The sequence below is a fragment of the Sus scrofa genome, chromosome 2, assembly GCF_054392235.1.
Source record: "Sus scrofa isolate SSC_HxYL_T2T_F1_AM1 chromosome 2, Sscrofa_HxYL_maternal_Yorkshire_Landrace_v2.0, whole genome shotgun sequence".
NCBI classification, from domain to species: Eukaryota; Metazoa; Chordata; class Mammalia; order Artiodactyla; family Suidae; genus Sus; species Sus scrofa.
In genome coordinates, this window is record NC_139384.1 from 13,814,569 (window position 1) to 13,830,865 (window position 16,297).

The 16,297-nt window shown below is 48.1% G+C and overlaps 1 long non-coding RNA gene across 1 annotated transcript; it reads left to right on the forward strand.

The window, feature by feature from the left end:
- Positions 1 to 6,741: 6,741 nt before the first annotated feature.
- On the forward strand, positions 6,742 to 13,541 carry LOC146405111 (uncharacterized). The gene is made up of 2 exons (XR_014836961.1): positions 6,742 to 6,997; positions 13,369 to 13,541. It is a non-coding gene; the product is annotated as an uncharacterized LOC146405111 (long non-coding RNA).
- Positions 13,542 to 16,297: the final 2,756 nt, after the last annotated feature.

The window sequence follows — 16,297 nt, forward strand, 5'->3', positions numbered from 1 at the left end:
GTGGAGAGAGGGCCGGGATCCTGTGGGAGACCCACAGTCCACTGGCTAAGATTCAAGTCATGGCCTCTGCTAACTGCAGGGCAGACCGGGAAATATAGTTTAGATGTCTGGCCAGTGAAAGAGAGGACCAGATACTATTTAGAAATCTACCCGTTCTCTCAAGGGGGTTGGTTTCTTTGATCCCTAAGGGACCTTGAAACCCAGGCTGGAGGTCAGATTGGAGCTAGAGCTGCTGGCCTGCACCACAGCCACAGCCACTCAGGATCTGAGCCATGTCCGTGACCTACACGACAGCTCACAGCAACGCTGGATCCCCGACCCACTGACTGAGGCTAGGGCTAGAACCTGCATCCTCATGGATACGAGTCAGATTTGTTTCCACTGCGCCACAATGGGAACTCCACATTAACCAGAAATGCTTATGGCCTTCTGGGATTTTGTTTTAAGGCCTATGGGGGCTGTTGACTTAATTTGAGAATTGGACGAAAGCTGTGCACTCTTTAGAAAAATGCACATAGAGGCAATTTCAAACGAGCCCAGAATTCCCATCGTTAAATTCCTAGAGCTGTGGTGGTTAGCCTTCACCACATCAAGATCTCCTGGGATGCTTATTAAAAATGCACACTCCTGGGCCAGCCTCATTCCAGTCTAGTAGGTGTGCCCAGAAATCTGCATTTGAGGGAGCCCCCTGAAGTGGAGGGGAAGGCAGGGGTCCTCAAATGGGTGTCTGGCTGTACCCCTGGGTGGGTCCGTGCCAGCCCTCCTGGGAGCCAGTGGAGCCGAGCTGGCAGGAGCTTTGTCCCGTTCCTTTTCTCCCACCCCTCCCCCCTCCTCCTCGTAGGAGTAGGCCTGGCAGGAACCCAAGCCAAACACTTAAGACTCATTAGCCGGGAAAAATGGAGCCTGGGCCCGTCCCAGTGCCCGGCTGTGCTGGGAGGGAGGAGAGCCTGGGCCCTGCTTCCGGAGGAGGCAGAACCAGGTCTGGTGGGTGGGGGTGTCCCACACTCTTCCTCTGTCTGAGAACCGGTTTGGGGCCCTCACTGGGCTTCAGGGAAAGAAGAGGGCAGCATACATTAGCTTTGACCTGACTGTAAAAGCAGAGTGTCTCACAACAACAGGGAAAGGATATTCTTAGCAAGCAGCCATTCCTCAGACTGTGCCTGGGGTTCTTGGGAGTGGCCTCCGCAGGGCAGAGCTTTGGAACCTGGATTTGGATGTTGGCATCGGCTGAAAAGTCATTTGGTTCCTGTATCGGTGAAAACCTTGGACAGTCAGGCAGGTGGATCAGTTTTGATCAAAGGTGGCTCCAGAGGCAATTTCTGAAGAGCTGAGTGTACTCCGGAAGAATCTCCCCCCATAAGCTTACAGTCTTTGAGAGCACCCTTTTTTTTTTTTTGGCTTTTTAGGACTGCACCCTTGGCACATGGAAGTTCCCAGACTAGGGGTTGAATTGGAGCTGCAGCTGCCAGCCTACACCACAGCTAGAGCAACACCGGATCCCCAACCCACTGAGTGAGGCCAGGGATCGAACCTGCATCCTCGTGGATACTAATCAGATTCGTTTCTGCTGCGCCACAGTGGGAACTCCTGAGGGCACCACTTTAAAAGTAACAAGTCAGTTGGGTTTTTTGGCCGTGCCTGCAGCTTATGGAAGTTCCTGGGGCAGGGAGTGAATCTGCGCCACAACAGTGGCCCCAGCCGCTGCAGTGACAACACTGGGTCCTTAACCCGCTGCGCCACAAGGGAACTTCCAAGTCAGTGTGTTTAGAAAGGAATCAAACCCTTTCCTACGTGTTTCCTACAAAGCTGGGGTTTTTGTTGATAATACTCCAAAAGTCTTGTCCCAGTCCCATTATAATTAGAAGTGTCTCAACACTGTCTCTCCCCCATACCTGGCTTCCGAGGTCACCACCAAGAGCCTGTCCACCTGTGACTTGGATACCAGATAATGAAGAAGCCTTTGGGAACTGAACAGGAGTGCAGCCCGGGGTGGGGGGTGGGGGGCAGTGCCACATTCCTTATGGCCCAAAGCTGGAATTAACATTTGGGTTGGGGTTGAGCCTGGAAATAAGCTGGCTGTTGCTCACGGTGTCCTTGGTATGTGGGTGGTAGTGGAGGGTGTTGTGGGAAGTCCTCTGCCCACCATTGCTGCCCCTGCCCTGTCAGCACTCCCTCCTCCTGCATCCTCTCCCCCGCCCCGGTGTGGTCCGGCATCTGCCATGGGCACAGCCCATCCCCGAGAGGGTTAGAGACAGGCAGTTCTGGTGGCAAGTGAGCAGATCACAGTTTATCTTCTGCTGCTGACCCTCAGACTTCTCTAAGCCACAGCCTTAAAAGAGGAGTAAAATAAGAGTTCCTGTTGTGGCTCAGTGGATGAAGAGCCCGACTAGTATCCACGAGGATGTAGGTTCAATCCCTGGCCCTGCTCAGTGGGTCAGGTATGCCCGTGTTGCCGTGAGGTGTGGTGCAGTTCGCAAATGTGGCTCGGACCTGGCATTGCTGTGGCTGGGGCGTAGGCTGGCAGCTGCAGGTTGGATTCAACCCCTAGCCTGGGAACTTCCATATGATGCAGGTATGGCCCTAAAAAAAAAAAAAAAAAAAAGTTTTTTAAAAAATTAATAGAGGATTTGCTTTATAAAACTGAGGTCAATGGTGTTGAATGAACATATCTGGGACAGAGCAAGTGGCCCTGGCTGGTATGGTCTTGTCTTTCTTTTGTTTATATGGGAGGAACAGAGGCTCTTTTTTTGGTTCCCTTGACTCCTAAGTCCAGAGCAGGCTGACACTGGGAACTGGTGGACAGGATTTTCTTGGGGCTAATTTGCCTCTAGACAGAGTATAGACTTACCTAGGACGAGCCTCTGGCCACGGCAGCAGCGGCCCTGACTCCCCGCCCCTCCATACTGCGAGAGCCCATCCCAGACAGGAAACTGCTGGCAGGTTTCAGAGGCATGCCACTCTACCCTGGGGAGTGTGCCAGGCCCTCGTGGCTGCAGCCTCCTGGGTGCAGAATGATAAAGTGGGTTTTAATCGCTGCCCAAGGAACAACTCTAATTATACTTGTATTTATATAGCACTCTGTCTTCAAAGAGCTAAACATCCATTCATTCTTTTTTTTTTAAAAAAAAGTTTATTGAATTATTTTTCTGATGACCAAAGCAACACATACTCCACACAGACCACTTAGAAAATGGAAGTACAATTAAGAAAAGAAATTGCCTGTAACTTTACCACCTAGATATGCTATTTTTAAAAAGATTGCTTTTATTTTAGAAGAGAATGAGAGGAATAGAAACATTGCAAAAATAATACAGTGAGTTTCCTTGAACCTACGTCCAATTTTCCTTAAGGTTCCTATCTTGCATGTGTATGGTATGTAGGTTACAATAAATGAAACAGTATTTGATACATTATTATTAAAGCAAGTCCAGACTTCATTCACTTTCCTTAGTTTTTACCTAATATGCCTTTTCTGTTCCAGGATCCCACCCAGGGTCCCCTAGGACATTTAGTTATCACGTTTCTCTAGGCTCCGTTTGGCTGCGAGAGTTTCTCAGACTTCCCTTATTTCGGATGACCTTGACAACTCTCGAGGCATGCTTGTAGAACGTCCTTTAATTTGAGTTTGTCTGATGCTTTTCTCCTGATTAGACAGCAGTGATAGGTTTTTGGAAGGTGAAAGTAAAGCACCACTCTCCTTATATCGTAACAAAGGTATGTGCTATCAGTATGACTTCTCACTATTCATTTTAACCTTGATCAGCTGGCCCAGGCAGTGCTTACCTAATGTCTCTGCCATGAAGTTATTCTTTTCTCACTTTCCACACTGTATGGAAGTACTAATTTTTTTTTTTTTTTTTTTTGTCTTTTTGTCTTTTGTTGTTGTTGTTGTTGCTATCTCTTGGGCCGCTTCCGCGGCATATGGAGGTTCCCAGGCTAGGGGTTGAATCGGAGCTGCAGCCACCGGCCTACGCCAGAGCCACAGCAACGCGGGATCTGAGCCGCGTCTGCAACGTACACCACAGCTCACGGCAACGCCGGATCGTTAACCCACTGAGCAAGGGCAGGGACTGAACCCGCAACCTCATGGTTCCTAGTCGGATTCGTTAACCACTGCGCCACGACGGGAACTCCTGGAAGTACTAATTCTGATGTTTGTATATATTTGCATCCAATCTCAGCCTTTTCTCCCTCACCCCCCCCAAACTGAAAGCAAAACTTGTTCATTCCTGACACCTATTGATCTTACCAGGAGCTGGGATCTGGGGTCTAGCCTTGACACTTATTTTCTTAATTCCTGGAGATCTTAGCATGTAGGTGCATATCACCACTTAAAATGAGTCTGTGCCTTGGTTTCATCAATTAAAATAAAAATTTTGAGTACTTACTATGTGCCAGGCACTGTGCTAAGAATTTTCCCTGCCTTATTAATCCACACCTGACCTAGTGGTGGAGATGCTGCTGCTCTCTTCATGTTGCGGGTGAGAAAACTACAATTGGTGGAAGTGAAATAAGTTGCCCAGAGTCACACAGCTGGCAAGGGGCAGAACTGGAATTCAAACCTTAGTCTGTGACCCCAGAGCTCAGCACTAAATCATGCTGACTATGGAAGAGCCAGTCCAGAATAGGCAGGGGAGGCTTGGAGTAAAGGTTCAGGGAGTTTAATCATAGTTCTTCCATTTACTAGCTGTGTGGCCTTGAGTAAGTCACTTCACATCTCTGTGCCTCAGTTTTCTTACGTGTTCAGTGGGAGAGTAACATTATCTTCCTCATAGGGCCTTTGTGAGGATTAAATTACTTAATGCTTGGTTCAAGGCAGGACGCCAATAAAGGTTATTATTATTACTCTGCTGTGTTTTCATTTTCTTTTTTTCTTTTTTTTTAAAATGTTTTATTTATTTATTTATTTATTTGTCTTTTTAGCTATTTCTTGGGCCGCTCCCACGGCATATGGAGGTTCCCAGGCTAGGGGTCGAATCGGAGCTGTAGCCACTGGCCTACGCCAGAGCCACAGCAACGCGGGATCCGAGCCGCGTCTGCGACCTACACCACAGCTCACGGCAACGCCAGATCATTAACCCACTGAGCAAGGGCAGGGACCGAACCCGCAACCTCATGGTTCCTAGTCGGATTCGTTAACCACTGTGCCACGACGGGAACTCCTGTGTTTTCATTTTCACATGCATCCATTCAACCATCCATCCATTCATCAGTCCGTCCATTCAGCTATTTATTCATCCATCCATCCATGCATCCACCTGTTCATCCATCCATCCATCCATCTATCCCTTCCTTCATCCTTCCATCCATTCAACTACCCATCCAGGGAGTTCCCATCATGGCTCAGAGGAAATGAATCTGGCTAGTTATTCACGAGGACGCAGGTTCGATCCCTGGCCTTGATCAGTGGGTTAAGTATCCGGTGTTGCTGTGAGCTGTGGTGTAGGTCACAGACGTGGCTTGGATCTGGCATGGCTATGGCTGTGGTATAGGCCAGCAGCTGTAGCTCTGATTGGACCCCTAGCCTGGGAACCTCCATATGCTGCGGGGGCTGTCCTAAAAAAAAAAAAAGATGCACACACACAAAAGGACAACTATCCATCCATTCACCCATCCATCCATTCGCCCACCCACCCATCCATCCATCCATGAAAAGCATTACTTGCTCTGGGCCTCAGTTTCCCCATCTACAGTGGGTTTTGAAACAGAAGGAGTTTTTAACCCTTTTTGTGCCACTGGACACTTTAGGTGGGCTGGTCAAGTTATAGTATGACAAAGGAAATGAATTATACCCAAATACAGTTATTGAAATATTGAAGAACACATTTGTGCTCTAGTAATACATACATCTACTTACTAATGCATTAACACGATCTAGTGGTAGGTCCAGTCTCTACCACAGTTTTGAGGTAGTCATATTAACGATGTTTTAAGAATTCTGCCGTAACTGTAATGAGCTAATGAGCTAGGAAGATTCTTGTCATTGTCCTTAGTGACAAAATCTTAGGTCCTCCTAATTCTGCTGTGGTTTGATGCCTGCGTTCATAATAGAGTGAAACACTTGGCCAACATGTCCCCCTCAATCCAGGTTCACAGATAGCTAATATTTTTTTTTTTTTTTTTTTTTTTTTTTTTTTTTTGTCTTTTTGCCATTTCTTGGGCTGCTCCCGTGGCATATGGAGGTTCCCAGGCTAGGGGTCTAATCAGAGCTGTAGCCGCCGGCCTACACCACAGCCACAGCAACGTGGGATCCGAGCTGCATCTGCAACCTACACCACAGTTCACGGCAACGCCGGATCGTTAACCCGCTGAGCAAGGGCAGGGATCGAACCCTCAGCCTCATGGTTCCTAGTCAGATTCGTTAACCACTGAGCCACCATGGGAACTCCGCAGATGGCTAAATTCTTAACATGGACCCCAGGTTAAGAAGAGAGTTGGTGGATGACGGGGGTCCCTTCCAGTCCTTGCAACACAGATTCCAGTCTGATCCCCAGGCGTCCTGGGGGTAGAGACAGGAGCCCTGTGCTCCGCGGATATCAACTGCAGGGCAGATAGACCACGGGGGCTTTTGAGCCTTAACCTGGCTTTCCCGGATTGCTTTGTTCTAAATATTTCAGAGAAACTGGCTGGCAGCTCCCTTGGAAACTTTGCCCTCACTGATCAATGGCGGCTGCTCTGTGTTTATTGACCGGGCCCTTTGTTTTCGAGAAGCAACCTGCCTTTCTCTTGTTAACTCTTGCCAGCCCGGCCCCAAACAGGATGCCTTCTGTGCTCAGGGCTCAGCACTGGTGCAAGAGAGACATCAGGAGAGGGTAACATCCGGGACGACGGGCACCCGCCAAAGGCCAGGAGCGATGCTGGGACCTCTTATCCAAATGTTCCGCTCATTTAATCTGCTGGCAGCAAAGGAGCTAGACTTCCAAACCCAGGCCTGTCTACACGTCAAACGCTGTGCTCTCTCCAGGGTACCAGAAGCCTTATCCCTGCTTTGCCGCAGGTGAGTTTGGGGGTCTTTCCCAACTCATACATAACCACCCCTTCCCATTAGCCTTATCCCTGCTTTGCCGCAGGTGAGTTTGGGGGTCTTTCCCAACTCATACATAACCACCCCCTTCCCATTACACACAAACACACACACACACACACACACACACACACACACACTTCCTCTGATTCACAGGATGGAGTTGGTTTTGGCCAGCATGAGAAAGAGCCAGACTTAAGCTTTGAGGGGCTTGGGAAGATGGGAAAAGCCTCCCCTCCCCTCAGTCTGCTAATTTTCAGCCCTTGGCAGCCAGCGTAGTCATCACCAGCAACCCATATCTTTGGGTTAAGCATTGCCCTCCCTGGGGCTTTTGTTTTCGACTGTACAATCTCTAAGGCAGTGCTACCCCTTCCCGCCTTAAAGTCTTGGTGAGCCTTTGTGCAGGGAGCAGGGCGGAGGCACGAAAGGGGGTGCCCTGGGGTCTGAGGCCCCAAGACCCTGCCAGGGCCCTGCTGAGGCGCTCAGCAAACTCCTCTGTGCAGTTCAGTCCAACAGACAGACAGTTTATTGAGCCATCTGTTATTCATGCTGGGAATGTGGAGATGAGTCAGGTACAGCCCTGGTCTTGGGGTCCAAGTCTGGCCAGGGAGGCAACGACAGGAGATAAATCAAAATATGGTGTCATAGAGATAATAACGGTGACACATGTACAGCGCTGAGACAGTGCAGAGCAATTTGCTGACTCAGGGGAGCTTGAAGGGAAAAAGCATCGACCTGCTGGCAAAGCCTGGAAGGGGGTGCTTGCCAGGGGGTGAGGGGAACAGGGAAGGGCGGCACCTCTGGAGGGTGGGGAGGGGCTCAGCTCGGGCAAAGGCCGTGTGAAAAGGTGTGACACTGACCTTGGAAGTTGTCTTGCTTAGTCTGCTCTGGCGGCCGTCACACAAGAGCACAGGCCTGGCAGCCTCAAAACAGACATTTGTTTTCTCACTGTGCTGGAGGCAGGAAGTCCAAGGCGCTGGCAGGGTGGTTTCCTCCAGGCCTCTCTCCTTGGCTTGGAGACGCCCCACCACGCGCAGCACCACCCCGGTCTTCCCTCTGTGCGAGTCTGCGTCCTCCTGTCTTTATCAAGTCATTTTGGATGCGTGCCCATCCACCTGACCGCATGGAACTTAATTACCTCTTTAATTAGGCAGTCGCAGTCTGAAGTATTGCAGGACTTCAACATGTGACTTTGGGGTGCAGGGCGTGTGGTGGGAGCACAATTCAGGAGTTGGAGGTGGACCCGGGGAGAGATGGGGCTGGTGGGGGTGGGGGTAGACAGAGCGGGATCAGGAGAAGCCTTGATGGGAAGGATTTAACTTCCTATTTTAGGACTTCAAGGTGCTGGTGAAACTGACAGCACTAATGACTTAAGCCCAGCCAGATTGGGACTTGAACCCACGTGGCGGGACTCAGACCCAGCTGAAACCCACCCTGGGACTTGAACCCATGGTTTTTCACTCACCTGGTGTCTGGACTTACTGAGGTTCAGGTTCTTTGTGCCTCAGTGCAGAAAGAATTCAGCGAGAGACCAAGTGATAGGTAAAAAAGAGATTTATTAAGATAAGATGCTTGTGAAGTTCCTATCATGGCATAGCAGAATATCCGACTGGTAACCATGAGGTTTTGGGTTCAATCCCTGGCCTTGCTCAGTGGGTTAAGGATCTGGCGTTGCCGTGAGCTGTGGTGTAGGTCGCAGATGTGGCTTGGATCCCGCTTTGCTGTGGCTGTGGCTGTGGCCGGCAGCTGTAGCTCCAATTCGACCCCTAGTCTGGGAACCTCCACATGCCCTGGTTGCGGCCCTAAAAACTTGAAAGAAAGAAAGAAAGAAAGAAAGAAAGAAAGAAAGAAAGAAAGAAAGAAAGAAAGAAAAAAGACGCTTGAGAGATGCAAGCGGGTGGGCAGGCACGGAGGCTCTGCCCTGAGGTTTAGGTGGGCTACTTGTTTATCATCCAAGGGGAGTGGGGGTGGGAAAAGACCACCTCTTCCTCTTTGTTCAAGAGGTAGCACCTCCTCGGTATCTGGTAAGAGAGTAGTTGACCCTATAAGTCAAACTAGGACTGTCGTGGTACTTATTCAAATCAGCAGAAGGGTGGTCCTTAACTTCCTGCCCTCAGTCTGAACCTGAATGCAGGCCTCACCCCAACCCCACCCAATGACCTGAGGCATATCTCTGCCTCCACTCTCGAGCAAGGCTGCCTTGTTCTGAAGACTCTCTTGAGCGATTATTATTCACTTGCAGTGGTCTCTCCAACTTCCCTAGGTTTCCCTGTCTATCGCCCCTTACTGGGACGTCTACAACCACCTGTGTAACTATCCTACTCCGTCCCTGTCACTGGCACCTGGTCTGTCGTTGTAAAGTGAAAGCATCTCCTCTTCCCTTCTGGGTCCTGTGACTCTTGAAATTCTGGGAGGGGTGAGATCTCTTAGGCCTACAGCCCCCGGGGCTCGTCCTCAGGGCCACGCCCCAAGGAGGGGCCAGCCTTGGCCCTCTGCCCAGGCTTCGTGGGTGCCCCGCCCAGCTGGGTGGGTCCTGGAATCTCGTCCAGTAGGAAACCCTCCTGCCTTCCGGAAGCTCCCTTCTGGATGTAGGCTGTGCAAAGACCTCACTAAGCAGAGTCTGATGGGCCATCCAGAGCTCAGCTCTTGCTCTTAACTGGGAGGAAGAGGGGTGGAGCTCTGCCTTTAGGGTTTTCACTCCCCCCCCCCCCCCGCCTCCCTGCCGGGGGTCATGGACTTGCAGTCGAGCCGGAGTCCTGGACTGCGGAGGTCTGAGTCCCCACCTCCGGCCACCGCCCCATTGCCTCGCTCCCCCACCCCCACCCCCGCCTCCGCATTCACATTCCTCTATCTCTCCGCTTCCTGCTTCCTCCTCCGTAAAATGAGAGCCTACCCCTTCTGGCACTAACTTTAAGATTCTGAAACTGAGAAGGAAATGGGGGCAGAAGGGCCAGTTGAGCGGGTGGAACAGGCCCCCTGCCTCTGGGGGGAGTCTCACTGCTCCACTCACTAGGGATGGGGACGCCTGGGAATCTGCTTTTCTAGGGCATGTGAAGCTGGCTGGGGCCAGGATGAGGGCAGGATACTCCCACTGGAATAATTAAAAAAAAAAAAAAATCTATGTTGACCTAGGGTGTCCAGTTCATGAATTTTAAACAGAGAGCTTTGATGGCTTTTTACGTTATGAATACGTTTGCCTAATCACCACTCAGATCAAGATAGAGAACCTACAGGGAGTTTGCGCAGTGGTGCGGTGGGGTAAGGATCTGACTGTAGTGGCTTAAGTCGCCTCAGGGTGCAGGGTCAATCCCTGGCCCAGCACAGTGGGTTAAAGGATCCAGGGTTGCTGCAGAGGCTAAGTGGATTGCTGCTGTGGCTCAGATTCAGTCTCCATATACTGTGAGTGCAGCCATTAAAGAAAAAAAAGAGAAAAAGATATAGACCACACAGAGCCCAGGAGTCTCCCTCCTTTGTACCCCTTGCCCCAACCCCCCAGGTACCCATTATTCTGACTGTAGATTAGTTTTGACCTTGAATGTGACATAAATGCGCTCACATAGGATGCACTTGTTATGCCTGAGAGATTCTCCCACTGGATTCTGCAGGAAACAGGGTCTCTCCCATACATGCCCCTGAGCTTGCCTCCCTGAAACGTGGGCCCCCAGTTCCTCTTCCTGCCAAGAGGTCCCTGCCCTTAGGACCTAAATAGACATTTCTCCGAAGAAGACATATGGATGCCAACAGGCACATGAAAAATGCTCAACATCACTAATTATTAGAGAAATGCAGATCAAAACTACAATGAGGTAACACCTCACACGGGTCAGAATGACTATCATTAATCAGTCTACAAATAACAAATGCTGGAGAGGGTGTGGAGAAAAGGGGACCCTCCTACTCTGATGGTAGGAGTGTAAATTTGTACAAGCACTGTGGGAAACTGTATGGAGATTCCTCAGAAAATTAAATATAGAACTATCACATGATCCAGCAATCCCGCTCCTGGATGTGTATCTGGACAAAACTACTATTAAAAAAAGATACATGCACGCTTGTGTTCACTGCAGCACTATTCACTTAGCCAAGACATGGACACAACCTAAATGTCCATCGACAGATGAATGGATTAAGAAGACATGGTACAGGAATTCCTGTTGTGGCTCATCGGAAATGACTCTGACTAGCATCCGTGAAGATGCAGTTTCGATCCCTGGCCTCGCTCAGTGGGTTAAGGATCCAGTGTTGCTGTGAGCTGTGGTGTGGGTCACAGACGCGCCTTTGATCTGGTGTTGCTATGGCTGTGGTGTAGCCAGCAGCTACAGCTCCGATTCTCCCCCTAGCCTGGGAACCTCAGGTGTGGCCCTAAAAAGACAAAAAGACAAGAAAAAAAAAATGTGTGCATTTACACAGTGGATTACTATTCAGCCATAAAAAAGAATGAAATAATGCCATTTGCAGCAACATGGATGCAACTACAGATGCTCATACTGAGTGAAGTAAGTCAGAAAGAAAGAGACAAATACCATATAATTTACTTATAGGTAGAATCTAAAGTATGGTACAAACCAGAAATGGACTGCTGCAGTCGGATGCTTAACCCACTCTACCACAGTGGGAACTTCTGATTTAGATTACTTTTTATTTATTTTTATTTTTATTTTTATGTCTTTTCTAGGGCCGCACCCATGGCACATGGAAGTTCCCAGGGGTCTAATCAGAGCTGTAGCCGCCAGCCTACACTACAGCCATAGCAACTCAGGATCCGAGCTGCGTCTGTGACCTACAACACAACTCACAGCAACACCAGATCCTTAACCCACTGAGCGAGGCCAGGGATCAAACCCACAACCTCATGGTTCCTAGTCAGATTCCTTAACCATAGAGCCACGACGGAAACTCCTGATTTAGATTACTTTTTAAGCTGCATTATTGACATACAATTCATGTAGGGTACAAATAACCCATTTGAAGTGTACAATTCAATGTATGCTTTAGGATAGTCACAGAGTTGTACAACCATCATCACAATCAATTTTATTTTTTATCTTTTTTTGGGCTATGGTGTGCAGTGGCTTGATGTGGGATCTCAGTTCCCAGACCAGGGATTGAATCCTGAGCCACAGTGGTGAAAGCGCCAAATCCTAACCACTGTACCACCAGGAAACTCCCACCACCACAATCAATTTTAGAACAATTTTTGTCACCCCATAAAGCCACATTGTATGCCTTAGCCATAATCTTCTACCCTCCTCTGACCCCAAGCTCTAGGCAACCACTAATATGCTTTCTGCCTCTACAGATGTGCGTATTCTAGGCATTTCATATAAACAGAATCACGTAGGAAGTCCCCGTCATGGCTCAGTGGTAACAAGCCCAACTAGTATCCATGGGTATGTGGGTTCGATCCCTGGCCTCGCTTAGTGGGTTAAGGATCCGGTGTGAGCTGTGGTGTAGGTCACAGAGTCAGCTCGGATGTGACCGTGAGCTGTGGTGTAGGTCGCAGAGTCAGCTCAGATCCCATATTGCTGTGGTTGTGGCTTAGGCTGGCCGCTGTAGTTCTGATTTGACCTGGGAACTTTCATATGCCACAGGTGCGGCCCTAAAAAGCAAAAAAAAAACCAAACAAATAAAACCAAAACCAAACAAATGAACAAAAAGCCGGAATCAAATACATATGGTCTTTTGTGACTGGCTTTTTTCACTTAGTATGAGTTCTAGGTTTCTCCCGGTTGTAGCAGGTACTTCTCCTTTTTGTTGCTAAATCACATTCCTTGTGCGGCTCTACTCCATTTAATTTGATAGGCGGTCATTGCTTTCACTTTTTGGTTGTTCTGAATAATAGTTATAAACATTTGTGTGCATGCTTCCGTGTGGACATATATTTTCATTTCTATTGGGTACACACCAAGGAGTGGAGTGGTTGGGTCACATGGTAACTCTATGTTTATCCTTTTGGGAAACTGCCAGACTGTTTTCCAAGCAGCACCATTTTACATTCCCACCAGGGGTGTAGGAAGATTCTGATTTCTCCACATCCACACCAGCATCTGCCTTTTTTTTTTTTTTTTTTTTTCTTTTCAGGGCCACATCTGCAGCATATGGAAGTTCCCAGTTAGGGGTCGAATCAGAGCTGCAGCTGCTGGCCTACACCAGAGCCACAGCAACACGGGGTCCAAACCGTGTCTGTGACCTACACCACAGCTCATGGCAACGCCAGATCCTAAACCCACTGACTGGGGCCAGGGATTGAACCTGCATCTTCATGGATACCATCAGGGTTGTTACCGCTAAGCCACAATGGAACTCCCCTGACATCTGTCTCTCTTTGATTTTTGTCTTTTTAGGGCCGCACCCTCGGCAACATCTGTCTTTTTGATTCCAGCCATCCTCACAGTATGAAGTGGTATGTCTTTGGGGTTTTGCTTTGCATTTCCCTGATGGCTAATGATTCTGATCACCTTTTCGTCTGTGTATCCATCTTGTGTATATCTTATTCAGATAAACGTTTATTCAGACCCTTTTCTGGTTGGTCATTTTGTTATGGAGTTGTAAGAGTTGTTTATACACTCTCCATACAAGTCCCTTAGCTTGATTTTTTTTCTTCCCTGCACTTCCAGCATATGGAAATTCCCAGGCCCGGGGATGGAATCAGAGCTGCAGATGTGACCTCCGCCACAGCTGGGGCAACACTGGATCTTTAAACCTCTGCGCCACAGTGGGAACTCCTCTCCTGGTTTATTTTTGAGAATGTTTAGGAAAGACGATTTCATAACTTCCCTGATCCAGTGTTTACTGGCTTGAGAACTGCATCAGAAACAAAACATTGCCTCATTCCTAAGGCAGAACTGACACCTCTTGGAAGCAACGTACATTTCTGGTGCTGGTGAAAATAAACGGAGTCCTCCTGGTTCCGTTTTCTCCTCTCTTTTCCTTCCTTCCTTCCCCTATCCCTTCACCTCTTTCTTTCTTCTTTCTTTCTTTCTTTCTTTCTTTCTTTCTTTCTTTCTTTCTTTCTTTCTTTCTTTCTTTCTTTCTTTCTTTCTCTCTTTCTCTCTTTCTCTCTTTCTCTCTCTCTCTCTCTCTCTTTCTTTCTCTCTTTCTCTCTTTATTTCTTCGCTGACATTTATTAGATTGGTATATGTTTCATTATTTATTGCAAAGAAACCCTTTTTTCTTCTCTGGCTCAGCAACTTAGATACCTTCAGGCGATGGGCAGGAAAAGGCCCAGAGTGTGGTCAACCAAAGACTGTTCTCCCCATCTAAGCCATGCCAGCCAATGGAAATGGCCAAGGGTCATTTTTCTTTTCTTGAGCTTTGCCTAAATCAGCGGGTCGCAAGTGGTGTAGAGTGGAGGCACCCGTGGCACCTGTGGGACTCTTTCAAACTTCAGAAGCCTCCTCTCCCTCCAGAGTTAGATGTGCTTTCCTCTTTCCTCCACCTCCTGCTTTTTTTTTGAGAACCACGGTCCTAAAAGGAATGCTTTGAGAGTAACCCTGGCATGGCATGAAACGGCCCCTAGGTGGCAGCAAAACTGAGGTGGCGACCCAGGGATGGGGGCCATGGCCAGTGCTGATCCTCAAGCCAAGAGAACCGTGTGGAGGTTCCTCAAAAAAATTAAAAAGAGAACTACTCTAAGATTCAGCATTGCCAAAGGAATCGAAATCAAGACGTTGAAGAGATATCTGCATTGCCATGTTCATTGCAGCTTTGCTCACAGTAGCTGAGATATGGCTTAAATGTCCATCGATGGATGAAAGGATAAAGAAGATGTGGTATACACAGACAACAGAGTGTTATTCAGCTGTAAAAAATAACGAAATCCTGCCATGTGCAACATCATGGATAAACCAGTGGGATATGATGCTAAGTGAAATAAGCTGGTCCCAGAAGGACAACGCTATATAGTATCATTCATACAAAGGATCTAGGAACTCCCATTGTGGCTGAGTGGGTTAAGAACCCACCATAGTGCCTGCAAGGATGTGGGTTCAATCCCTGGCCTCTCTCAGTGCGTCAAAGATCTGGTGTTGCCATGGGCTGCAGCATAAGTCGCAGATGAGGTTCAGATTTGGTGTTGCTGTGGCTGTGGTATAAGCCGGCAGCTGTAGCTCAGATTCAACCCCTAGCCTGAGAACTTCCATATGCTGCTGGTGTGGCCATAAAAAGAAAACCAGATCAAACTCATAGAAGCAGAGAGCAGAATGGTGGTGGGTAGGGACTGGTGGGGAGGGGGAAACGGGGAGGTGTTAATCAAGGGGTACAAGGTTTAGGTTATACAAGATTAATAATTAAGTTCTAGAGAGCTACTGTTTAGCATAGTTAATAATACTGTATTCATACTTAAAAATTTGCTGAAAGGGTAGATCTTATGTTAAGTTTTCTTATCACACACACATGCAATAATAAGGACAGGAGGAAACTTTTGGAGGTGATGGATGTATTTATGGACTAGCAGAGATGATGGTGATGATCTCATGGTGTATCCTAAGGCAACAAGTCGTATACATTCAATATGTACAATATTTTGTGCACCACTCATACCTCAATAAAGTGGCTTATTTTTTATTTATTTATTTTGGGTGGGGTCCTGAGGCATGCAAAATTTCCTGGCCAGGGATCAAACCTGCACCACAGCAGCAACTCGAGCTACAGCAGTGACAACACCAGATCCTTAACCCACTGAGCCACCAGGGAACTCTTAATAAAATGGTTTAAACAAAGACAAAATAGGGATAGACAGCAAGGTCCTACTGTACAACACAGAGAACTATAGTCGATGTCCTACGATAAACCATAATGGAAAAGAACATAAAAAGAAAAAGGAGTGTATCTATATGTATAACTCGATCACTTTGCTGTTATAGCAGAAATCATCACAATATTTTACATCAATTATACTTCAATAAAAAAAAATGAAACAGGAGTTCCCGTTGTGGCGCAGTGGAAAGGAATCCGACTAGTAACCATAAAGTTGCAGGTTCAATCCCTGACCTCACTCAGTGGGTTAAGGATCCGGCGTTGCTGTGAGCTCTGGTGTAGGTTGAAGACGTGGCTCAGATTTGCCATTGCTGTGGCTGTGGCTGTGGCGCATAGGCTGGTAGTTGTAGCTCCGATTGGACCCCTAGCCTGGGAACCTGTATACAATGGATGCAGCTCTAAAAAGCAAAAAACCAAAAATACCCCAAAACAAACAAAAGAATAGTCCTTTCTTGCAGGCAGCTGCCCTTAAGGACAGTTGGGGGTCAGATTGTTCCCTTACTGAAGCCAAGAAAG